Source organism: Leuciscus leuciscus (assembly GCF_965113295.1).
Source record: "Leuciscus leuciscus genome assembly, chromosome: 12".
NCBI classification, from domain to species: Eukaryota; Metazoa; Chordata; class Actinopteri; order Cypriniformes; family Leuciscidae; genus Leuciscus; species Leuciscus leuciscus.
The window spans coordinates 1,265,314-1,291,923 of record NC_138736.1 but is presented as its reverse complement, the minus strand read 5'-3'; the positions used below and the strand labels follow the sequence as shown (position 1 = coordinate 1,291,923).

General features: G+C 40.5%; 2 long non-coding RNA genes across 4 annotated transcripts; both read right to left on the bottom strand.

Moving 5' to 3' along the window:
• Positions 1–1,276: 1,276 nt before the first annotated feature.
• On the bottom strand, positions 1,277–14,965 carry LOC309510312. Its single transcript, XR_014210305.1, has 3 exons — positions 13,818–14,965; positions 2,262–2,352; positions 1,277–2,135 (listed from the first exon to the last, which is right to left on the bottom strand). It is a non-coding gene; the product is annotated as an uncharacterized lncRNA (long non-coding RNA).
• An 852-nt stretch (positions 14,966–15,817) lies between these two features.
• LOC309511815 lies at positions 15,818–17,419 on the bottom strand. 3 transcript variants are annotated; one of them, XR_014210781.1, is made up of 4 exons: positions 16,961–17,419; positions 16,693–16,793; positions 16,439–16,542; positions 15,818–16,157 (listed from the first exon to the last, which is right to left on the bottom strand). It is a non-coding gene; the product is annotated as an uncharacterized lncRNA (long non-coding RNA). The 3 variants fall into 3 exon arrangements; XR_014210782.1 differs by having other exon boundaries at positions 16,966–17,419; XR_014210780.1 differs by having other exon boundaries at positions 16,693–17,419.
• Between the last annotated feature and the right edge of the window lie 9,191 nt (positions 17,420–26,610).

Sequence of the window (26,610 nt, the reverse complement as noted above, 5' to 3'; positions counted from 1 at the left end):
TGAGGTCAAGGAGTACTTGCAAGACTTGTTAAATAAAGGTTGGGTGGTTCCCTCCAGGTCGGCATACTCATCTCCAGTAGTCTGCGTGAGAAAAAAGACGGCAGTCTTCGGTTATGTTGCGACTACCGGGAGCTAAACCAGAAATCAGTGCCCAATCGCCACCCAATCCCTAAGATACAAGACATGCTGGATGCATTAAGTGGAAGCACATGGTTTACTGTTTTGGACCAAGGGAAGGCATACCACCAGGGCTTCCTGGATGAGGAGAGCCAGCCGCTATCAGCATTTATAACACCATGGGGGCTGTACCAATGGATACGCATTCCATTTGGGCTGAGTTCGGCACCAGCCGAGTTCCAAAGAAGTATGGAAAGCTGCTTGTTAGGCCTTAGGGATACAATATGTCAACCCTACTTAGATGACAACTTGGTCCACAGCAGCAGTTTTGAAGATTTTGCCCCAGAGAAAAATTACCACATGCATTCGGGTAAGCTGGAATTTCTGGCGTTAAAGTGGGCTGTTTGTGAGCGTTTCCGCCATTACTTGTATTATGCTCCATCTTTTGTTGTCTACACAGATAACAATCATCTTACCTATGTGTTCACCACTGCCAAACTAAATGCCACCGGGCACAGATGGGTTGCACAGCTTGCCGACTTTTAAAAATGCCGGCCGGGTAAGAGTAATGCTGATGCGGATGGTCTGTCACGCATGCCGCTGGACATCAACAAGTTTATGGAGCAGTGCACAGAACAAATGCAACCAGAAGTCCTTCAAGCTTCAGTGGAAGGAGTGGTAGCGGAGTGTGAAAATCCCTCACAAGGAGCAGGGTCGATTCGCTTAAATGCCTTGAGTCTAGTGAGAGAGAGAGACCAAGGTGACCTGGGTCCACCACTGACCCCAGCCCAGATTCGAGAAGCTCAGGAGAATGACAGTATTATTGGGAAAGTCCTGAAGTTCAAGGAGAAGGATCAACGACCAAGTAGAGAGGCAGTAAAAGCGGAACATCCGGATGTGCAATGCTGTTAAAACAATGGTTTTAACAGCATTATTAAAAGACCCCTCTGGGGTCTGAGGTGTTTTTGGGGCCCGTGAGATGTTTTGACATGACCTGACATTTGTGCTTATTTCAGCTACTTACAACATACCATTGGCCAACATGTGATTTTGCTGTATTCAGCACAAACTCTGCTTCAATAATATGTGAGCAAAATTGATGTACATGTTTGCATTTAAAAAAAAAATAAAATATGCGTGGTTAGTACGTTTGGGAAAAACATTATCACCGCAATAAGGCCATTTAACACATACTGAATAGTTGTCCACAAGACTTTTGAATTACTATTCTTGTAGGCTAGAATTTTTTCTACAAAATGATGTGAAAATCATTCTGACCACTCTTTCACAAACAACAATATAACGATTTTCATTTTGCATGTCAGTTTTTTTTTTGTCAGCACTGCTGTATGCGTGGGCCATGAATATTAATGTGATTCACACCAGGGGTGTGACTAAAGACACTCCCCCAATGGCTAATGGCCCATCAAGGTGCTGTGAGGCAGCCTGAACAAAGAATGATGAACTAAGAATGATTCACTGATGAATAAAAAGTTAAAAAGAACAGCATTTATTCAAAATAGAAATCTTTCCTAACAATGGAAAGACTTAAAGTTATTACTATCACTTAATACATCCTTTCCAAAAAAAGAAAGAAAAAAAGACCAAACTTTTGTTTGTTTTTTATATAAAAAAAAAAAATTTATTCAAAGAATCCTAAAAAAAAACTATCACAGGTTATAAAAAAAAAATATTAAGCAGCACACCGGTTTCAAACATTGCCATTTTCTGTGACACACCACAGAGCTCTGTTATAAGTTGCTCCATAAACTCCTTATGGGACAAGTTACCATGTAGCTCTTTGTGCACAATGTTGGTGGAAGCAATGTCCAAGAAGTGTAGAAAGATCTTTCTGTACCACTTCATGGTTTTGTGCTGTGTTGCGTAGTACTGTATCAGCTGATCAGAGAGGTCAACACCCCCCATGTGTTTGTTGTAGGCAGTCACAGGTGCAGGACATGGAAATGTCTTTGTCCTCCATGTATCTTGTGTTTTCACCCTCCTCTGCGCAGTGTCTCCTGTATAAGCAGGATGGATGGTTTTTGTCATTTCACACAAGAATAGGTAGGCTACTTTTATATTATGACGATGTAAACACAATTAGGCTACATTTCATCTGTAAAATATTACGTCTATGCACTTACTCAGTATGATTCTCCATCGCACTGAGAACTGAAGGACACCTGCGTGCCCCTCTGCGGTGCTGGAGAAGGAGAGCTTGATGCAGACACATTCCTAAAAAAACAACAACAAAATAAAACTGTTAGCATACATTATTCAAAGTAAACTGATGAGCAATTGATGGTTATGGACGCACAATGTATATATTTGTTGATGGGCCATAGGATGGAGAAATATCTATTTATGGGCCATAGACCGCGTCACCGCAAGTATCTGTTGATGGGCTATTGTAATGGGAATTTTTGATTTTCTCTTATACACTGGGTTAATTCTTATGTGTGCTGCTGTGTTCTGCTGATTCTACAATATAATGATTGATGTGAACTGCTGTGGGACGAGCAGAGAGGGGGAGACATGGTTTTGGAAGGGACCCTTGACCCCTAAGGTCAGAGGGGATCCAATTTGGGACTAGGAGAGCTAAACCTAAAGCTCGGCCCTAAATGAGAGCATTGAGCGAGGCTCTTGCCCATTTATGGGTGAAGAGGCCTTGAGAGAAATCACAGTATAAGTAGAGTAATCTGCCCCTCCCTACTTGTCGCACTTGCTTCACAGACTGTACCTGACTACCTCTGTGGGGCAATTGGGCCTCTTGCAAGATAATAAATTACTTTTTAATGATCATTTGATTTCAGACTGTCTTTTATGCAGAGATGATTGTTTAATGAAAAATTGCCACTACAATTTTGGTGTCAGAAGTGGGATGAGTTCTCCTTGAGGGCTCCGGGACCTGGCAGCGGACGGTGGAAGAGATCGCCCTGACGCAACAGGCTTCAGTCTCACCTCGTAGAAATTGAGAGAAGGAGAACCAGCCGCTTCAGGCCCTGGAGGACTTCTAGAGGGAACTCACAAAAGAACCCGAGTGGCGACAGAAAAATCTCTGGTAAGAGACAGTAAATTCATTTACTTTTGGGGATTTGAAAAGTATTTTTGTTTTAAGAATTTATTTTGAAAAGAAAATGTTGTGATGGACCATAATGGCTGTATTTGAAAACTGAAACTAGAGCTGTGGTACGGGGAAAAGGGGGGGCTTTTAAAGAGGGGACGGAAATTGAGACCACGCAAGGTCAAGATATTGTCCAGACCGAAGCCTAGTACTCGTATAGAAATTAATTCAGAAAAGCTGAAATAATTGATCAATGGAACGAAGTTTTTTTGAAACTGAATTCCAGAGAAAGATATTGAAAGTAAGCAGAAGTTAATTTCAACCCTTCTGACTTTGGGTGAAAAGTTGGTTAAAGCGCGCTGAGAAAGCCACAGGCAGTAGTGAAAGAAAGAAAACAGCCATCATGGGAGCATCTAACAGTAAATATCGCACACCGGTGTACCGTGCGATGAAGAAAAATTATGGGTCAAAGGGCATGAAAGACATAGGGAAATTAATACGATATCATGATTTTCCGAAAGAAGGAACACTGAGTACCACAAGGTTAAAGGTGGTAAAAGAGTCAATTGAGCGACACGATAACAAACCACAGGGTTGTTGTGCGTGTGCCAAACATGTGTGTAAGAACTGTGAGACAACAGTGGAATGTTGGATTGAGGAAGCGATTAAGAGAGAACGTAGAATGCAGAAAAAGCAAGAAATGTGTGAAAAAGCTGTGCTTAGGGCATCTGAAAGTGAAGATGTGTGTGCGAGTAAATGTGGGGATGAGGGAACGAATGAATGTGAGAAACATGCAACACCTGCACCCACTAACGAACGGAATGTTTGTGTTTGTGTTTTCCCACATGTGAGCGCGCCGAGTGCGCCGACTGCTCCACCGGCGTACGCCGGTCCACAACACTACCCAGAGCGAGAGCTGGCAGCCCTGAAGCTAGACCAAGACCTTGATCGCTCTCCGCCAAAGCAGCCAAAGAAAGAGAAGGCAGCTGAGCCTGAGTCAGAATCCGAACACGAGGAAAAGGCAAAGACTGGAAAAAGACCCAGACAGCCCGCGAAGCGGAAAATGACAGCCAAACGAACACGACCAGCACACATCGAAAGTGAAGAGGACACAGAGGATGACGCCATTTACGACACTCCGAATGACGAACAGACCAGCAATGCAAAGAAACAGATGGTCCTAAGGTCAAAGGTGAAGAGTGAGCCGCACAGTTTCACAGTCCCGATGGTAGAAGTGGCCGGGACGGACGGAACCATGATGGTACATAGACCGTGGAACGGTAAAGATTTGAAAGAATGCATGGAGGCCCTCCCAGATCCTGAGGATGCGGGGGATAGATTCGCTGGAGAACTGATCAAATTCTGTCAAGAATTCAGCCCCACAACACAAGAACTAAAAAGACTGGTAGGGATGAAGCTGGGGGCTGTTAAATGGCAAATGGTGGTGGGCCGAGTGGATGACGAAGAATACCGGCGCGTGCACCCGGACTGGATGGACAGAGCAAACATAGAATACCGAGCAGCTGTTTTGGGACTTGCAGAGGCAATAAGACGTGTATTTCCAGCACGTGTGGACACTGAAAAGATAAGCTGTTGCCGTCAAAAGCCAGAAGAACAGGTTGGTGAATATTATGCCAGACTGTTTGAAGTGTTTCGACAAAACAGCGGTCTCGCCGAGCCGGCTCAAAGAGGGGATCGTCCCTCCACATGGGAGTCCCACCTCATGGGCTGTTTTATGTCAGGACTGAGGCCAGAGATGTCAAGGGCAGTAAAACTGAATTACATCGAGTGGAAACACGGGAGACTTTCGAATGCACTGGCGCACGCACTGCACGCGGAAGACAGCGAGCGGCTGATGAAATCTGAAACCGGGTTACAGCTGGCAAAAGTACCATTCACGCCGGGTAAAAACTACTATCAAAAGAAGAGACCAGATCAGAAAAGATGGAAGTGTGGTTTGTGCGAGTCGAACGACCACCTCTTCAAACTGTGCACAAGGTGCAGGCTGTGCAAAAAGGACGGGCACTGGGCCAAAGATTGTCCGGAGGTGAACAAAGCAGATTGATGCCAGAGGAGGAGCGGAGAGCGTGAGAGGGAAAGGCGGCTGAGGGGAGGTCAACTTTCAGCTCAAGAGAAGGGAAGTGAAAATTTAATTATAACACAACACACAGACATCACACACACATACACTGATTCTCATCTTTCTGCTCTTTGCAATGAAGAAAAAGCTTGCAGCTCTTTATGTGTGAATGATGAGCGTTTGATGGATGGCGTTTCTAGTGAAAGCTTAAAAATGTATAAAAGTGCAGCGTTTGCAAAAATGCCAAGATATCCAATGTTAGTTGATGGAACAGTTGTAAACTTTCTCGTTGACAGCGGAGCCTGTCATTCGACGATAAGACCGTGTGATTTACCATGCCCACCGACATTAACAGAGTCTGTATATGAAAGTGTGTCAGCTTCAGGCCATGCTATTTCTGAAAATTTCACCGTGCCGTTGGTGTGTGAGACAGAAGAGGGAACAATATTGAGGCACGCATTCCTCTGTTCGCCTGACTGTCCCACACCGCTAATGGCCAGAGACCTTATGTGTGAGTTAAATTTGACATTGACAGCAGGGCCATCTGGGATTGCGATTCAGGAAAATCCTGAGGCGTGCTGTGTGAAATTTCACCCACAATGGGCATACGAATGGCAGGTGAATGATTATGATTGGGCAGATATGATTTTGAAATTGGCAAAAAGCCGAACGACATTTGAAAAAACAGATTGTATGGCGCCTGACAAATTACATTGTACATCACACGTTGTTGTGGAGCGAGAACCACAATATGAGGAAACCTGGTTTGATAATACTGAGAATGAGACTGTAAGGTTTGATAGAATGTTTTGGACAGACAGTGTGTGGGCGCTCTCAGCTCATCTAACAGAAAAACAGCAGAGGTTGTATTTGATTGCAGGCAAATCTGTTCCACACTTATCTTTAACCAAGGCCAAGGGGGAAGTGTGGGCAAATTTGGGCCTGTTTGTGGGAGAATGTGTGAGAGCCACAGATTGGGAAGAAATAGGAGAAGGGGTTAAATACAGCAGGGACGCTGGGGCTCATATGTCAACATGTGACTTTGAGGTCAGCGTGGAGAGAACTGTAAAAGCAATTGAGGAGTGTGCATTGGAGAACAGAAAGGGAGGGGCTGCCTCTGCCACAGACATTCACAGTGCTCTGGCAGAGGTGCCTTCTGAAGTATGGGCAAAACATAAGTATGACGTGGGGCTAATCAGGGGATGTGAACCAGTTGTGATAACTGCAAAATCTGATTACAGGCCATGCCAGCAGCAATATCCTCTAAAAAGAGAGGCGCTGCAGGGAATTTTGCCTGTGTTTGAATCCTTATTGAAGGAAGGCATTATTATTCCCTGTTCAGATTCTCCAGTGCGCACCCCAATTTTTCCGGTAAAGAAGGTCAGGGACAAGGGCCAACAGGTGGATTGGCGTTTTGTCCAGGACCTCCAACAGGTAAATTCAGCTGTTGTTCAGAGAGCGGCCAGAGTAGCCAACCCGTACACGATTTTATCACAAATTCCCAAAAATGCAAAATACTTCACTGTGGTGGATTTGGCTAACGCTTTTTTTAGCGTCCCAGTGGACCCAAAAAGTCAATTCTGGTTTGCTTTTGATTTTAATGGGAAGGGGTACACGTTTACGAGGTTATGTCAGGGTTTTTGCGAATCTCCAACTGTCTACAATGAGGCGCTTCGAAGAAGCCTGGAGCCGCTGAGATTAACGGCTGGAACGGCCTTACTTCAGTATGTGGATGATTTATTGATCTGTGCATGTGATGAGGAAACATGTGTTACTGATTCTGTGTCTCTCTTGAAGCATCTAGCGAGAGAGGGACACAAGGTCAGCTTGTCAAAACTGCAGTTTGTCAAACAGGAAGTAACATTTTTGGGGCACGTGCTAAGCCCTAATAGCAAAGCACTCTCTGAGAAAAGAGTGCAGGGAATAAAAGAGGTCCCAAAGCCAGTAACGATGAAACAATTGTTGTCATTTTTAGGAATGTGTGCTTATTGTCGTACATTTATTCCTAATTATGCACTAATGGAACAACCCTTGCGAGCCCTCACTGCAGGGAAAGGGATGAAGTCCTGTGATAAACTGACTTGGACAAAAGAAGCAGAAGAAGCATTTTCTAATTTGAAAATACAACTGGCTTTGGCTCCGGCCCTCGGCCTGCCGATGAGCGACAGGCCGTACATACAGATGGTAAATGAGAGAAATGGGTTTTCAACTTCTGTTCTTTTACAGATGCATGGAGGGAGAATGAGGCCTGTGGGGTACTTCTCCACAAAGCTTGACCCGGTAGCAGCCGGTCTTCCAAACTGTCTGAGGGCAGTGGCTGCTGCGGAGCAAGCGGTGATGGCTTCCAGGGAATTTGTGGGGTACAGTGATTTGACTTTATACGTGCCACACGAAGTTTCCATGATTTTGCAAGAACAAAAAACATCACATCTGTCTACGGCAAGGTGGTTAAGGTATCACACAATTTTGCTAGACATACCAAATATAACTGTTAAACGTTGTAACATATTGAACCCAGCAACTCTTTTGCCGATAGCTACAGATGGCGAAGAACATCATTGCTGTCTGACAGCTCTGGAACAGATTTGCACACCCCGTCCAGATCTCTCAGACATGCCACTGGATGATTGTGAAAATGTCCTCTTTGTGGATGGGTCGGCGACACGAGATCCACAAACAGGTCTGAATAAGGTTGGTTATGCGGTGACTACGGAATTTGAAATAGTGAAAGGTGGCAAATTGCCATCAAATTACTCTGCACAGGCAGCTGAGTTAGTTGCGCTGGCAGAGGCGTGCAAAATCATGGAAAAGAAGTGTGTGACAATTTACACAGACTCGAGATACGCTTTCGGGGTCACGCACGATTTTGGTGCCTTATGGAAGCACAGAAAATTCTTAAAGTCGGACGGACGTCCGATATTAAACGCGCCTCTGGTATCTGATCTTTTAGAGGCCGTTTTGCTGCCAGACAAGGTTGCGATATGTAAGTGCGCAGCGCATACTAACGATAAAACTTCTGTATCTGCAGGAAACGCCAGAGCAGACGCGGCAGCGAAGGCCGCGGCAGCAAACGAGACAAAAGAAGCAACATGTACTTTAATATCTGACAAAAATAACCATGACATTTCTCCTTCTTTCCAGAACATAGAAAGTATGCAGACTTTTGCTACAGCAGCAGAAAAGAACCTATGGAAGGCAGCAGGCTGCAGCTTGAAAGACAATGTGTGGATGAGCGTTCATGGCTTTGCTTGTCTTCCTAAACATTTTTTTGGCCACTACGCTAAATTAACGCATGCGTTGGATCATGCGTCTAAAGCAGGGGTGGGCAACTTCGGTCCTGGAGGGCCACTGTCCTACAGAGTTTAGCTCCAACCCTGAAAAAATCACCTGCCTGTAATTTTCTAGTAATCCTGAGGACCTTGATTAGCTTGTTCAGGTGTGTTTGATTAGGGTTGAAGCTAAACTCTGTAGGACAGTGGCCCTCCAGGACCGGAGTTGCCCACCCCTGGTCTAAAGGGAGGATGGTGGCCCAAATGAAAGATTTGTGGTTCACAAAGGGGTTTACAGCATTTGCTGAAAATTTTTGTAGTAGATGTGTCACTTGCACCACACATAATGTAGCGAGGGGGGTAAAAACACCAGTGGTCTCTCAACCGTCACCATCAGGGCCTTTTGAATATTTAATGATGGATTTCATTGAATTAACCCCATGTGGAAAACACAAACATTGTTTAGTGATCGTGGACATGTGGTCGAAATGGACGGAGGCTTTTCCTACCTCAAAGCAGGACTCGGCGGCCGTGGCCAAAGCACTGCTGACCGAGATCATTCCACGGTGGGGAGTTCCGAGAAAAATCAGTTCTGATAATGGTACCCATTTTGTTAATGAAGTAATAAAGCAAGTGGGTCGGTTTTTGGGTATAGACATGAGAACACACACAAGTTATCATGCTGCCAGTGGGGGCGCAGTTGAGAGACAGAATCAGACGATAAAGAATAAATTGGCCAAGTGTTGTGAGGAAACGGGACTTTCCTGGGTGAAAGCACTTCCCATTGTGTTAATGTACATGAGGATGAGGAAAAGAATCAAACCAAACTTGAGCCCATTTGAAATATTGTTTGGCAGACCTCCATTTATAGGGGTAGAGGGAGGAAGACAGAGATTGCCATCAACGGATGTGTGTGAGAATGACATGTTGAATTATTGCAAAGAAATGTCTTCTTTGTTGTCTAATATATCTGTGCAGGTCAAGGCAGCGCAGAGAGGGGTGGCAGACACATTCCTGCACAAAATCCAGCCTGGAGATTTCGTGGTGATCCGTGATCTGAGGAGGAAAAGCTGGAGGGCGAAAAGGTGGCTGGGACCATTCCAAGTGCTTCTGATAACGCACACAGCCGTGAAGGTCGCAGAAAGAGCGACGTGGGTGCATGCCAATCACTGCAGAAAGGTCCCGTCGACATCGCAGGCAGAGGAGGAACAACAACAGCAAGCTCAACGTCAATAAAGGCCAAGGTCGAATACCAAACACTGGTATCAGCGCAAGAACAAGGGCAAGCAGCAAGAAGGAAAACAAGGCCTGTCTGCAAAGTAGCACCCAGAGTACAAACCAAACCAATAACATTAATCATCGCAAAAGGGTATGAACTAACAAAGATTGAAGATTTACTAGTAACAGATACTTGTGTTATAGCTGCAGTGACGAGAGGAGCCAGATACAGTCTGGAAAACGGAGACTGGACAAGACAAACGGTTTTGATTGCGCAAACAGCGCTTGGCTGGGAGCCATTAATCAACAAGGAAGATAAGCTCCTGAGCGCTTCAAAGACCAAACTCCCTCACACATTCTGGTCATACAACTGTGCAACCCGTCGGGGTAACTAGAGAAAATGGACCGTCCAAAGCCGTGGCATCCGTTTAGAATACCAGGGATGTGTGGACTGGTGAAAAGCACAAGTATATTGATGGTAATATCAGTAACAATTTGTTTATTAATACTGTTATGGAACGAGGAGCTGAAAAACGGACCAATGGAGAACGACATGGACCTGAACGAGACGGAGATGGCGAACGACACCGTCATTCGACGCATCAGGAGAAGCGCAGCGGTGTCAGTAAGACCGGTGAAAGGGACGGAGGGAAGCATCGTTACGATTGAAGAAGGTACGACTGCAAAGTTTGTCTGCAATCCATTTCAGAAAAACTGTCCAGAGTGCAGGGGGGTCGCCGCGGAGTACGCGACTCCATACTTCTGTAAAGGGGATTGCGGATGGGACGAGGTGATGGCATACTACTACAACTACAAAGTAGGACATGACGCAAGATTCAAGGTATACTCAAACAACATGCTGAGCAACAACAGGTACGGCATGACGGTCGAATTACAAGATGCAAGACTTTCTGATCAGGGCAGGTATTTCTGCGCCCTGGATAAAAATGGAGTTGACTGGTTTGAGACAATAGACATTATGATAACTAAAGCAGAGCCTAAAGGGACAATGAGTGCACCTGTAATATCTGAATTTGAGCCCGCCACAGGGGACGAGATGGCCTGGACGGGAGGTGAGGACGAAAGAAAAGACCAAGTGAATCCTGAGGTCAAGAAAGCAATGACAAGATGCCAAGGGAACAAGGCTTGTGCACTGGCAATGTTGCAGAAAGAGGAACTGGGAATAAAAACGGACTGCTGGCTCTGTCTGCAAATGTCACACGCCTTTAAAGCTGTCCCACTGACTGTGGCAGCCGCCAAGGACACGAGGTGTCTGATTCCACAACAAATGACAGACGTGCTAAGGACCGTGACGGATCTGGAGGAAGGCAGAACGCCAACGAAGGAGATGGCAGGAAACTGTGATGACGTGAGGCAGTATAATCATTCTAGCCTGTCACTCCCACCTTTGAGAGTGACACATGTGACAGGTGACGTATGTGTTTGTGTGAATAGACCAAGACTGTTCAATGTAGGAAATTCTGACTGCAGGATCAAAATCGACGTGAAGGTTGGAACAGTGGACAATTGTACAGCGATCATCAACGGAAAAGAAGTCAATTTCACATGTCCATTCACTGCACCGAACCAAACCACGCCTGCTGCTGTTTGGGTGTGTGGGACTAGAGCATATCATAGACTGCCTAAAAGGTGGTCTGGGTGTTGTTATCCAGGTTTGATAAATGTGGGAACATCTGTGTATTTACCAAATAAGACCAGGGGGGGTAAACAGAAGAGAAGTGTTGACATTATGCCAGGGGTATTGCCGAGCCACTATTCTGGGTATACATTATCGGACCCGTGGACGACGCCAGGGGCAAACGTGGGGTGGTCATTGTTCTTGGGAGTGGGGACGACTGTAGCCATTAACAAAATTAATGGGTTAGCTTGGACTATATTGGCCATTGCTAATGGTACTGAACACGCTTTGACGATGCTAAACGACGAGATGCGTCAACTTCGTGACGCGGTCATTCAGAATCGTTTAGCCCTTGACCTTCTGACCGCTGAGAAGGGTGGGGTATGTAAAATGCTGGGGACATCTTGTTGTTTTAATATTCCTGACTACAGTGAGAACATCACCAATGTAATTGAACACATGAGAAATGCCGTGAGAGAACCAGAGTATGCGAGTAGCAGCTGGTTGGGGTGGTTTCTGACTGACTGGGGAGGTTGGGTGTATTGGATAATGCAGGTTGTACTGCCTATAGGAGCAGTGGGGTTGTTGGTACTGTTTTGTCTGCCATGCATACTGAAATGTATTTCCGGCTCAGTACAGAGGCTGGTGAAAGGGGCGGAGGTCAAACTGACAAAGATGACAGTAGCTTCTGGGGAAACTGATGGAGGGAAATGTGACTATGATACAGATAGTGGAAGCTACAGAAACATGTGGTAAATGAGAAGTGATTTCCTTTATGTTTTTATTTTTATTATTTTATCTTTTGATTATTGTTTGATTTTTTCCTTATGTTTAATTTTTCTAAAGAACGAGGATATGTGAAAAAAAGGGTTAAAAGCAGTGGTCATCCGTGTTACGAGATGGCAGACAAAGAAAGGGTTTGAAAAATGAGGGATTTTCTACATACTATATACATTTACTTGTATTTTTTGTGACATGTTTGATTAATCAAGGGATTTTGTTGAATTGATGTTTTTCCTACTAAATATAACCAAACTTTTCCTTGTTTATACTGAGATGACTGAGGGTCCGACCTATAGCGTCGGGAATGCGATAGCAGTGCCTGTTCATTTAGCCCGGTCCCAGGATAAATCTTTACTTGCTTGCTTTAAAATTAAGGGTCTATCCCTGGAAAAATAGCCTGAGCTTATTTCATTTTAATCTTTTTTCAAACTAGTTTTAATTCTAACGTTTTGCCTAATAGTTTTAATCTTAATCTTTCTGGTACAAGTTTAAGAGTGTGATCAGTTATATGAAAATCAGGAATGAGAAGTATAAGTGTGATGTGAAACTTGAACTTGGTACATTATTATTATTATTATTATTATTATTGTTGATTGGTGTGTAACAATGTGTTCTGATTGATTCAGTTATCAATGAATGATAAAAAGGGAGGACTGTAATGGGAATTTTTGATTTTCTCTTATACACTGGGTTAATTCTTATGTGTGCTGCTGTGTTCTGCTGATTCTACAATATAATGATTGATGTGAACTGCTGTGGGACGAGCAGAGAGGGGGAGACATGGTTTTGGAAGGGACCCTTGACCCCTAAGGTCAGAGGGGATCCAATTTGGGACTAGGAGAGCTAAACCTAAAGCTCGGCCCTAAATGAGAGCATTGAGCGAGGCTCTTGCCCATTTATGGGTGAAGAGGCCTTGAGAGAAATCACAGTATAAGTAGAGTAATCTGCCCCTCCCTACTTGTCGCACTTGCTTCACAGACTGTACCTGACTACCTCTGTGGGGCAATTGGGCCTCTTGCAAGATAATAAATTACTTTTTAATGATCATTTGATTTCAGACTGTCTTTTATGCAGAGATGATTGTTTAATGAAAAATTGCCACTACACTATATACACCGCACGCATTTAGTGACGCACGCAATGAACGGATCGTTCGCGAACGACACACATCACTACATTTCAAACATTTACACCTGTATTCACAAACATCTGTGCATAAGGCAGTATTGAAGCGTGTCATAGGCTAACCAAAACCGAACATTTATATAAAAATATAATGTATTTAGACAGTATCACATATTTTACCGGAGGCTGAAATGTATTTGCACTAAATCACATTATATAACCTAAGCAGATATTCACAAACATGCTACATTACGCATAAGGCAGTACTTTAGCATGATAATGTCATAAGCTAATCAAAACTGAGTGAAATATATGTAATATACAAATATGTTTAAAGAGCAATATCACATTTAAAAAATTTTTACACTTGAGCATATAGCCTACACGAATGTTAGGGATATTGTAAGGCAATCATTCCTGTAAGATGTCAAAAGCTAGCCAAAACTAGGCAAAATATAGTCTGAAAATTCATATGAGTTCTATATTATCAGAAAAGGAATTATGTAACAGTAAACAACTTACTCCGAACTTGTATCCTCGGTGGGATCAATTTGCTCTTGAAAATGCTGTCGTTCGTCGTCCGAGTTGCAATCTTCCTCTGAGGAAAAGGTTAATTCTTCCTCGCTGGATCATCTGAAGGGCGTCTTTACCGGAGAAGCGTGCCATACTCAAAACACAATGAACTCTCAGTGAATCTGATAAAGAAACTGTGTTTTTATGGCATTGATCGATTGGCGTGTGCGATGCATAGATCACCTAAACTATTTACCATGTGAATAGCGCCGGGGGCGTGGCGGCCTCAGCTCATTAAAGATAATGAAAAAACGATACCTCTCCTTGCTTTCAAACGGATTACATAAACTGAGAATATTTGTTTTTTATATAAATTACTTCATTTAAAAGAAGAGAATTCAAGCTTCATAAAGACATTTCTCACGTGTCAGTGTGAGAAGTATTCGCTGAGTTACGGATCATTTTCGGACGTGTTTCAGAATGGACTACACTGACAGAGAGAAGGTAGAACTCGCATCATGTTTATTTTTCTTTATTTGGCGAAAAGCACAACACTTTGTTTTTATTGTGAGTATACACAAAACAAATACACACTTAACAGGATCGAATGATGTATAACACAAGTATGTAAGATCAAAATCAACAGAGTATTTTGAGCCTCTTTTGCACTTTTTGCAAAAAAAGCAAGCAGATCACGCCGACGTGATTGCCGACCTCAGGGGGTTAAAGCTTGAGGCTGTTAAACAAAGTTCCACACTAACTGCACCCTGCAGATTAAATTGCACAAAAGTAAACTCTAGAGGTCAACTTGATAAAAAAGTAATTACAGCATGAGCCATTTAAAACATACAGAAAAGTCACTTGTGATCAGTTTTGAATGTTTGTAATTGGCATTTTACATACTAGTCAATTACGCCGTTTACATCTTGTTTCTTTTAATTTTTGTACAGTTTGCAAAAAGTATATAGTCTCAGAGCGTGGGTAAACATGTTCATATAGGAATTTATGAAAAACATGAACAAATATTGCATAAAGAGAATTAAATGACAGTCCTTCTACATGAGAGTGTTTAAGACTAAACAAATCATATTTCTTTTAGAACATCTCTCTGCTATGTCTACGAAACATCGACATGAAAGATGAGTATTACACTTCAAACTCGTCTTACTGTTACACTTATAGAGGTGCATTTCACAGCACAGTCATAGATACACAGTTATTTTGTGTATGTCGCTAAACAACAGTTAAGCTAATGAATTACAGTTGATAAGTGGTATTTTTACGTGAAAGGTGTGGGGGTGATTCATTTTTTATTCTGGCCCCACCAATACTTTGACACCCGAGTTTTAGGCATCGGTCTTTTAGGCCTGATCCAGAAAACAGACGTTGTGTTTTATGTCTTAATAATTGTTCTTCTTTTTATGAAAACATGTGGTAAGCAGTTTTGGCCTCATCAGCATAATGCCAAAATGTTTTAACATATCGTAAATTTCAATTGTTAGATACATTATCTAACTATTATACACAGTATATATATATATATATATATATATATATATATATATATATCAACAGTTATATGTGAAACAAGCTCAGTCGCATTAGAGTTGGATTCTTGTTTATATCGAACATTGTTATTGCACCGCATGTTTAACAGTGCTATTGTTCTCGGCCTCATCGAAGTTCACACAAGTCACACAGTTTTCACCGGAGCATGCCGACTCTGAAACAAGACCAAATATTAGCATGTAACATTTTGGACACCTTTGTTTTTATGCATCTTTGATTTTGTTTGCATTTCTTCTGAAACACCCTGTTTTGAAATTGTTTAACAATTTTTAACATCAATCTATTGTAGCGTGTCTATTTTCCTGACACTTTGAAAAACAGACTTCCTAGAATGTCGGCAGCTGGTAGAAATTTCTGTTGCCTGCACCACCTAATCTACAGCAAAAGAAAAACATTTACAAGAGTTGCGAATGTGCGTTTTGTATGTTGAAATGTATGTTATTAAATAAAAAATGCCATGAAACAAAGACAAGGACACATCTTTCTATAAAGTGACCCTCAAAATCTGTGCATACAACAAAACACAGTGCATCCGTGTACGATGATTTATGAGAAAATTACTTTTGTCTCTTTGTTTGAAGAAAAACTTAAATCAGCTGGTGCTTGATAACTATTGAAGTTATTAAACACCCCTGAATTCGGTAATGACGTGTTTTACGCAATATTGATATCACGTTTTAATTTGAACTCAATACATTTGAATGCGCTAAAGGTCTATGAACGTTAACATCTTAATAGAATGGAAATGTTTCAAAGATGCAGGAAAGTCAGAAAAAATGCCTTGAGGAAAAAAACAAAAACAGAAAATTTGTTTATAATACAGATCCAGTCCATTATTATATTTGGCTCAATTGAATGAAAGAGATACGGTTGCGCTTCAAAGTTGATATACACCTTGCAGTATCTGCAAAATGTTAACAATTTTAGCAATAATAGGGATCACAAAAATGTATACGTTTTATTTTTATTTAGTACTACCCTGATGAAGCAGTTTATTCTGCAAGGTGTATGTAAACTTTTGACTGTTAACTGTTGATAAATTGTGTGATGTGATTGATTACCTCAGTCACCAGGGCCACATCGTAGTAGAAAGCTGGGCAAGGTTCCTTCTATTTCCCACAAACACCAGGATTCCACTGACTACGCCATCTTTACTGACACTGGGCTTAAAGTGATTAAAAATAGAGAACCTTTTTATTGCTACTTTACAGGGAATTAAGCATAACTTTATCAATTACACAAATATAGATATACTGTATGACGGTATGACCCATGCAAACCCAGGACCAATGCAAATTAAGAAAGGTATTCTTACATTTTAAGCTTGCCCCACATCTTCATGAAGGATGTTCCTGTTCCTGTATTTACCACGGTTGACACAGCAATGCTGCAAGCCTTCTTCCTTTGGTTTGTTACCTATAAAATATATGATGATTATAGGGGCATGAGTGAATGCACAGGTGGGAATTTATTACTTGCACATGCAAAAGATTCAAATCATTTAAAAGCTATAGGGATAGTTAGTGACTTGAAAGTAGTGTTTTAGCTTGATCAGGATGTGCTGTCATGATAAATCTTGTAACATCACCTCATCAATACAGGTCTGTGATTCCACACCGCTTGCACTGCAATATCTCCAATAACAAATATGAACTGATCCTGCAAAATCAATGTTTAAATCCAGATAAACACAAAAATATTACATATTCCAAAACAAATAGTAATTGAACAACTCTTTAAATACAAAATGAAATTGAAAACTTTACAAGCATTTTTTTCTAGAGGTGGGTAATATATTAAATATTTATGGTGGTTATAAGATTGATTATTTGTATTAAATGTATATAAACGTCTTCGAGTGTTACAATATTGGATCAGCATTCAGCAATTTTTTTGTAGTGCTAGCTTGTTTAAAATAACTTCGTTTTTTTTAAAAATCAGCAACCAAATTCCTCGAACACGACCACACAAGCCTTCCTCACATTACAATGTAAGACATTATTAGAATGCAATGAGTGCAATCATATATAAATTATTGAAAACATGATTCATTCACCTCCCACCTCCCATTTTTTCCAATGTAGTGTAGTGTGATTAAAATTAAATGTATTTTAACTGAATTTAAATGCAAATTAATTTTGTTTACATTTGTTTAACTTTTGCTCGCAATTAATACAATTAAATGTGTGTTTAATTGACTTAGAACAACATAATGATATTGAAAGTATTATGTTCACAGATGTAAAGTAGCTACAACACATTACTATTAGGCTCCTCTCTTATATTACATTTTATTTTCAAATATTATGTAGAAAGCTGACACTAGTTGAGTTCATAGTAAGGGCTGGTGATAAAAATGTCAACAATAAGTTGTACTGGATTATACTGTATAAGCAGATGTATTGGAAAAATACATTTCAACTGCATAATGCACACAGTATATATTATAGACAAAACACATTTAAAATACATTAACAAATTAATTTTGGACAACACACTTGAGTTGGAATTAAAATCAATTATTTTCCATGTTTTCCATTAAAACTGTTATTTTATTTAGTATATATTAGTCAATACATCAAAATAAATTTCCTTTAATAACTTTAATAAATTTAAAACACTATAAATCATAATTATTTAAAATGTATGTTTAAGTAAAACTTAGTACACATTACAAAGTGCATTTTTTAAAACATGCACTTAAGTGTGTTGATAAATATTGCCATGAAAGTGTTCTTTCTTTAAGTAACATTTAATTAGACATTATTAAAAAGTGCATTTGTAAAAATGCACTTAAGTGTGTTTATAAAAATTATGATGAAAGTGTACTTTCTTTAAGTTAAGCTTAATTAGACATTATTACAAAGTGCATTTTTAAAAAGTGTATTTAAGTGTGTTAAGAAATATTGTGATGAAAGTGTTCTTACTTTAAAGTAAACTTAATTAGATATTATTACAAAGTGCATTTGTAAAAAGTGTACTTAAGTGTGTTAAGAAATATTGTGATGAAAGTGTACTTACTTTAAATTAAACTTAATTAGACATTATTACAAAGTGCATTTTTAAAAATGCACTTAAGTGTGTTTATAAATATTGTGATGAAAGAGTACTTACTTTAAGTTAAACTTAATTAGATATTATTACAAAGTGCATTCGTAAAAAGTGCACTTAAGTGTGTTTATAAATATCATGATAAAAGTGTACTTTCTTTAAGTAAAACTTAATTAGACATTATTACAAAGTGCATTTTTAAACAATATTTAAGCACTTATTTGAGGAGCTGATAAAAACATACAGTACCTCTCAACATCATGACATCCCGCAAAAATAGAGCGCTCAAACTAACACATGACGTAACGGCACTTCCTTAACATTTTAAACAGGTTAACAAATTTATAGGAAGAGTAAAACAAAAACAGAAATACAAAAATACATGTATAAAGAAATATATAAAGAAAAGGAAAAAAACAACACTCAGTATATTATGCATATGATCACACGACCATAGATCACTCAAGAGTAAAGGTCCTTGCACACTGAGTCCAAAATTCTCGTATGCGTTTTTTCGTATTCGTGATTCGGTGGCTCTGAATTGTCAAAACACCATTCAAAATGTTTGCTACGGATGCGGAAAACGCAGAAAATCTAACCCGATCCGAATTTTTTTATGACGGACGAAAGTTTCTGAGGCAGTGTGTAAGCGTGATTGACAAAACATGAGGTCGTATTTATTTTTTAACGTGCAAAAATTTCGGACTCAGTGTGCAAGGGCCTTAATGCTATCTTCACCTTAGATTAATTACCTTCAAATAAACTTGACTTTAATACAAACCTGATTAACTTGTGGTTTGTGTCCACATGTACCAGAGACAAGGGTCCTTCTGGTACAGTGTAAACTCTGTGTACAACCCAGACAAGACTTGACAGCCTTGAGATGATGCTATGCATGCAATGCATCCCATTGACTTCCATAGTAGGAAAAATATATACTATGGAAGTCAATGGGACCCAAAAAATTACTGATATTCTTCTAAATATCTTCCTTTGTGTTCAGCAGAAGAAAGAAATTCATACAGGTTTGAAACAACATGAGGGTGAGTATATGATGACAGAATTTTCATTTTAAAAGTGAACTTCTCCTTTAACAAATTACTGCATTTCTAAAGCTAGCTACCCCATAGGTAAAACCGCTAAATGTAAATAATTGGAAGATTAACTGAATGCAGTAACGTTAATTGGTTGATCTTCAAGTTATTTAAATATAGCAGTTTTAACTAAGGGGTAGCTAGCTTTAGCAAATTTCAGTAAGGAGGGCAGAAAACTTCTGCTATTAGTTTTTCTAATGACAAAAATGTAGCTAACTTGCAATATTACAGTGCATTTGTGACTTACTTGTTCCGACATGATGACCCATGAAAATTGTTCTTCTCTCAAACATCAATTGATTGCACCTGCAATCGCATGTCTTGTCATGACCTGTGTTGAAAGTGACCAATCAAATGAGCGGAGACATCAGCCACTTTCCCCACCTCCAAAGTCTCAAAAGTCAACTTGACAAGCGAGCCAGTTGCTAGGGCGTAGAAAGGGTGGAGCGAGAGTGCGTCATAGCCCCATGCTCGCAGGACACAGGTTTGTGCGCGCGGATACTTTCTGAGCGCTCGCGGTGCAGAAACGCGCCCGCGCAAGGATGGCATTCGGCGCGCGGATACTGTTTTTTGCCCTCGTATCCTGTGTACGAGTTTTGAGACTAAATAAACGGCATACACGTGCTATCAGAAAGTCATGATTACGAGCTCATAGCAACCCAATTTTGACTGAGGTCTTATTTCCAATTCTTAAAACTAGGAAGCTAGTATTTATGATAATTCCGATAGCATTGTAATTTTGCATAATTTCTCAGAATACAAATTATTTCAAAATAAAATGTCCTTAAATTAATACTATAGTTAATAATTATTTCAATAGCCTAATCTAGTGTAAAACTCGTCACACACGGCCACAAGGTGTCGGCAAGTTGGACAAAAATTCTAACCGGCATGCACTAATTCAAGTTCAAGTCGTCATAGTTGGGTAAACTTCTATATTGGTGAATGAGAGAGTACATTAAATATATGTTTAGTGTTCCCATTTGTTCAAATAGCAAAAGAAAAACTCCACAATAGTGTTTTCACAACTTTCAAAAGAGGAAAAACAATAGTTTATTATTTGGTAACATGTATATTTGGTAAATGTAGGTGATGAGACAGTGCTTTCACTCATCTGTGTGTTGATTAATGTTTATTTTTTTATGGTGGTAAAAACATCTGTCTCATGCTCTGTAAAGTGTTTCATTGATAACTTTTCATGTATACAAATCATACTTATTTTTTTATGAAATCATAATTATTTATAAATCTTGTTTCAACACAAGAAGACTTGAAGAAATTGGAAAAGATTGATTTCATTATTACATGTGCACATTTTGCAGATGCTTTTATATGAAGTGCATTCAAGTTAGACATTTCATCAGGTTATGCATTCCTTGTTTCTTGTGAACAGAACTTGCTTATGCAGGAACTTCTCATCATGTAATCGGATACTTAATGTGTGATCTTGTGATCCGGATGTGATCTTCAATTCTGTGGGTAATTTCACAACTTCAATTGTGTTTATCTTTGTTTGTATTAATGTCATGTTTTGCAGGAATAGCATGGATGTTTTGGTCTCAGAATTACAGAATTTGAGATCTGAGTTTTTGGCAAACTGTCTAGATGCAATAATTTTTTTTAAATAAATGAATGATTTTAAGAATAGAATACCATTTTTTTGTCCAGCCATGGCTGGAAAATTTTCTTTGGTCTCACCAGACCTATAAAAACATCATTGTACAAACATAAACATATATAAACATACCAACATCATATCACATCGGTGCCGTACATCTCTCCACCCATCACAGCATCACTGTAGTTGCCCCATACACACCGTGTACAGTATACTTTCTCTCCAGAAAAATACAATTTAGTGTGGTTTATTCATTACATATATTGCACTAGGTATAAAAGATCGCTTATAGATATTCTTGTTTGCCAGAGGCACTCTGTGTAGTCGTCCTGAAGGGAGCAGCTCAAACTCAATATGGAGGGGGTGTTTTTTGTCACCAATGATGCTCAGGGCCTTTCTATATAGAGCTGTACTATAAAGGACATCCAGTGACTTTTGTTGCCGGCCTATTACCTTTCCTGCTGTTTTGACTATCCTGCCCAACTTATTTTTATTTATAAGTGTTAAGTGACCGAACCAGACTGAGATATTAAACACGAGAATACTCTCTATCAGGCTGACATACTCTTTCTCTAGAATGTTCTGACTAACATCGAACTCCTTCAGTTTCCTAATTAAAAACATTCTCTGCCCGGCTTTTTTACAGATGCAATCAGTATTTTCAGTGAAACTTAATTTGTCATCCACATGTGTACCTAGATACTTAAAACTGTTTACTATCTCCACTGTTTGACCACAGAGAGTAAGCGACAGGGATGTGCTCCTTTGTTTTAACAGCACTGATTGACAGAAAGCTGGACCTACACCATTGCTCCAGCCAGGAAACCTGAGCAAAATAATCAGACACAGCATCATTCTTATAAAAAATACCAACTAAGGCCATATCATCAGCATATTTAAATAGTTTATACTTGTTGTCTTGCAGTGTCATCTCATTAGTATACACAGAGAATAATGACGTTGATAGAACACAACCCTGAGGTGCTCCTGTGTTTAGGACAATTTCCCAGTAGCACCTCAATGCAGTACACGAGATCCGAGGGGCGGAGTTGGATCCAGATATAAGGGGTGGAGATAGGTAGGTTTAGGGGTGGGTTTAGGGATTAAGGGGTGGAGATGGGAAGGTTTAGGGGTGGGTTTAGGGATTAAGGGGTGGAGATGGGTAGGTTTAGGGATTAAGGGGTGGAGATGGGTAGGTTTAGGGGTGGGTTTAGGGATTAAGGGGTGGAGATGGGTAGGTTAAGGGGTGGGTTTAGGGATTAAGGGGTGGAGATGGGTAGGTTTAAGGGTGGGTTTAGGGATTAAGGGGTGGAGATGGGTAGGTTTAGGGGTGGGTTTAGGGATTAAGGGGTGGAGATGGGTAGGTTTAGGGGTGGTTTAGGGATTAAGGGGTGGAGATGGGTAGGTTTAGGGGTGGGTTTAGGGATTAAGGGGTGGAGATGGGTAGGTTAAGGGGTGGGTTTAGGGATTAAGGGGTGGAGATGGGTAGGTTTAAGGGTGGGTTTAGGGATTAAGGGGTGGAGATGGGTAGGTTTAGGGGTGGGTTTAGGGATTAAGGGGTGGAGATGGGTAGGTTTAGGGGTGGGTTTAGGGATTAAGGGGTGGATATGGGTGGGTTTAGGGATTAAGGGGTGGAGATGGGTAGGTTTAGGGGTGGGTTTAGGGATTAAGGGGTGGAGATGGGTAGGTTTAGGGGTGGGTTTAGGGATTAAGGGGTGGAGATGGGTAGGTTTAGGGGTGGGTTTACGGATTAAGGGGTGGAGATGGGTAGGTTTAGGGGTGGGTTTAGGGATTAAGGGGTGGAGATGGTTAGGTTTAGGGGTGGGTTTAGGGATTAAGGGGTGGAGATGGGTAGGTTTAGGTATATGTAAGGTGCAGTGATGCGCGGGTTGATCCGAAATGAGCGGGTGCCTGCGGTCACCCGCGGTTACCCGCGGTTACGAGTCATCCAAAAATATTTTTAATGATATTCGGGTCGCGGTCGGTCGGGTCGTTTGAAATAAAGATGCCAATTAAACCTTTGTAATTTATATAGTAGTATAGAGAGCATAAGCGGAGTGGAGCGGTGAGAATCTTCGCTCATCGCTCATCGCTCACGGAACTGTCCACCCCTCCGCTCCCCCGCTCAAAGCTACATCAGGCCGCTCCGCTCATTATCGCTCGATCAGCGCTCAACGCAGTTTGATCCGCGCTCCACTCAAATCGCCCCCCGCTCGCTCCAAAAAGGGGAAAAAAAATCTACATGTAGCCTATGTCACTGTAGCTTAGACCACAGCCTTACCTCCTAAAGAACTAATGAGCAACAACAACATTTTTCAAATAGAAATGTTTTATTTCAAATGACAAATTAGGCCTATGTAAGAAGGAATATAGCCTACACAAAGTCCTGTAAAATTAAACGAATAAATGGGCCTAATAATATGAATAACAATTATATAAACAAAAATATAGCCTACATAAAAATTTTAAAAGTAAATTTACTATTAGGCCAGAATTTTGATAAGTTAACTTTTGTGCAACGCGCACGATTAAAATTGAAATGGGCTTATATCCATTGTACACACAAACTGCTGTAAAATAAAACGAATAAATGGGCCTAATAATATAAATAAAATTTATATAAACAAAAATATAAAATAAATATACATAAACGTTTTAAAAGTAGGCCTAGGCTAAATTAACTATTAGGACAACATTCTTATAACTGAACTTGTGCGCAGCGCGCAGGATTAAAATTTAAATGGGCTTGTATCAATTGTTTGCATTTTACGCTGTATTTAATTTAGGCTACACTTTAAGTTACCGTATTCAATTTGCTAACCTTTTGCTTTCTTCCCAGCGTGTTCACATATCACACTGCATGTTTTCGAGAGATGTGTCTTTTTAGATTCCAAAATTAATCTTTAGGCCTACTGACTGAAACGATGTCGTTTTCTTCTACCACATAATAGTTAGTTTTACACCTGTATGACTTCTTATTTTCCTTTTTGAAGTAGCCTACTTTTTGAACTCCATTATTGAGCCGAGTTTTGACTGAAAATAGAATCCATCTTGCAGTCATCAACAGTAGACTGAGTCAGGCTTGACTGAGCATGCTTCAGAATCTTGGTGTGCGCGGAGCGAAATTGGAGCGGGAAATAGGGCGACGCTCCATCCTTTTAAAAATGCCGCTCTGCGTTCTGTCCAAGATCCGCCCGCTTGCTCCCGCTCCACTCCGCTCACATGCAATTTTCTATGAAAAACATAGGCCTACACTTTATTGGCTGAATAACTGGCGCGAAGATGACGCACGAGCTCAGTCTGCAGGTAGAGATGGAGGCGGCAAGAGAAAAGGTGAAGACTGGGGAGTGGAAGCTCCGCAAATACACAAACAGAAAGAGCAAAGTTGCCGAAATAATGAAAGATAATGACCAAAGTGCTGGCTTTGTCATGTGTATTTCTTGCTATGCATTTACTAGCCTACTTTTAAAAAATGCGGGTCAGGAAGCGGGTCGGGTACAATATTTTCTTTCTTTTTTTTTTGCGGTCCGAGTTGCGGGCGGGTTAGTTGAAAACGTCGGTCGGGTCCGGGTTGTTTATACATTGACCCGCGCATCACTGGTAAGGTGGGAGGAGTTGGATCTGGATCCGACTCCTCCCCGTGGATTTCATGTTCCGCAGTGAGCACCATCTCCAATTTCCTCCGATACTGTTTCTTTGACACACTCTCTGTGGGCGGTCGGTTAAAAAGTCATTGACCCAATGTACAAGACCCCCATTCACACCTAAATCCAGCAGAATATGGATCTGCATTGTATTAAAAGCAGAGTTAAAATCTATAAATAAAATCTGTGCATACATGTTGTTCTGCTGTAAATGACTAGAAACCATGTTAACCATAGTAAGAGTAGCATCATCAGTCCCCCTATTTGTCCTGTAAGCAAACTGTAATGGATCGAATTGTTCTTTTATGCATGAGGTAAGATGTTTACGGACAACCTTCTCCATGCACTTAGCCAGTATGGGGGTTAAACCTACAGGGCGGAAGTCATTCAGGGACTTAGACCTTGGTTTTTTGGGTACTGGTCTTATGATAGAATGTTTCCATTTTAAGTCATTATCACCAGTTTTATTTATATTTAAATATATAACATTGACCTGATTTTTTTTGTCCCTTTCTGTCTTTTGAGTGAAATAGCCTAATGAAAATGCTACAAACTTTCAGGCAAGTACAATTTTATAAAATATTTGTCAGAACAAGACATTTAAAACCCTCCAAATCTGCTGCAAGTTCAGTTTACTTATTTGAAATGAGTTGCAACATTTGATTTCACTGCACTTGCACTCAATTCACTTAAAATTGTTAACGAATCATGCTTTTTTGAGTTGGAATAACATGAATCATTTTTTGTTGTCAGTCGATTTCCCAGCATGCTCCGCATGGGATTGAGATGCTAAACTCAAAACATCCTCCATTACATTCATGTTTTTCAGTATATTATGATCTTGACATGAGCAAAACAGTTTGTTAGTGTGAAGTTCTTTCAACATGAACATGTTAACAGGATTTGAGGTAATTTCAAGTACAGTTCAGTACCAGTTATTGATCAATATAATAATTGTTATGCTAACATTTCAATTTTAATAATATCATTATTTATGTGTTTTTTTCACAACACTTCTCCTGGCATACAAGGAACAGTTATTCAAATATTGTGTAGTTTTGTCATGTCGGTAAGAACAGGATGTGTGCTTAGTGTAAACAGTAGCCTACTCTTTTATTTGTGCAGTTCTGGTTGTGTCTGCTTTCTCATTCAATAAGGAAGAAATCTAGCGCTCATTGATTTTGAAAAGGCTGTTTTAAGCATTGTAATTTTTTCTACCATTGTTTTTGTTTTTTGTCATTATTATTATTATTATTGCCTTTAAGTGTGAAAGCACGACCTGGTCATCAGGTTCTTGAGAGGGGGTTTAATCCTCCTAGGTCATGCCTGGGATCTCTCTGAACAGTTGAGCTTAAACTCCTTTCTTTAGAGACAGAAGTGGCTCCTGACTGCGCTCACTTCCACTTGAATTTTAGGTTAACGATTCATGCCTTGAATTCGGGCCGGCTTTATCTCACGTGATCCTGAGAATCTGGCCTGAATACATGCTCAAAGGTCCCAATGTAACCAAGACATTTTTAGTTATTAATAAAACCCCAGATTTCCACAATAATTCATTCAAATGTGCTGTTTTCTTTGAGCCATCTCATTCTGTATTAGACCGGCTTCATTAAACATCCACTCATCGTTGTATATACCTTGACAATGAGAGTGTGTGCTGCTGTTATGCACATTAGAGATTCACGTTGCTCTTTAAGGTCTGCGTGCAACAGGAACGCAACACAAGATCACACACTTCTGATTACCTGCTCACACACATATACACACCGTCATAAACTCTCTGCCCAGAGCAAACCTCGTCGATGCATTGATGATCAAGCTCCTCT